The following is a 227-nucleotide window of genomic DNA, read 5'->3' on the forward strand; positions in this document are numbered from 1 at the left end:
GAGGGAGACTGTGTTGCCTCAGAGGGAGACTGTGTTGCCTCAGAGGGAGACTGTGTTGCCTCAGAGGGAGACTGTGTTGCCTCAGAGGGAGACTGTGTTGCCTCAGAGGGAGACTGTGTTGCTTTAAAGGGAGACTGTGTTGCTTCAAAGGGAGACTTTGTTGCTTCAGAGGGAGACTTTGTTGCCTCAGAGGGAGACTTGGTTGCCTCAGAGGGAGACTTGGTTGC

At 53.7% G+C, this 227-nt stretch overlaps 1 protein-coding gene across 2 annotated transcripts in view; it reads right to left on the bottom strand.

Moving 5' to 3' along the window:
• Positions 1-227, bottom strand: part of rtn3 (reticulon 3) — a 50999-nt gene that overhangs the window by 29570 nt on the left and 21202 nt on the right. The gene's annotated exons all lie outside the window — the stretch shown is intronic.

The sequence above is a fragment of the Nematolebias whitei genome, chromosome 1 (genome assembly GCF_014905685.2).
Source record: "Nematolebias whitei isolate Nwh7 chromosome 1, NemWhi1, whole genome shotgun sequence".
Taxonomy (NCBI): domain Eukaryota; kingdom Metazoa; phylum Chordata; class Actinopteri; order Cyprinodontiformes; family Rivulidae; genus Nematolebias; species Nematolebias whitei.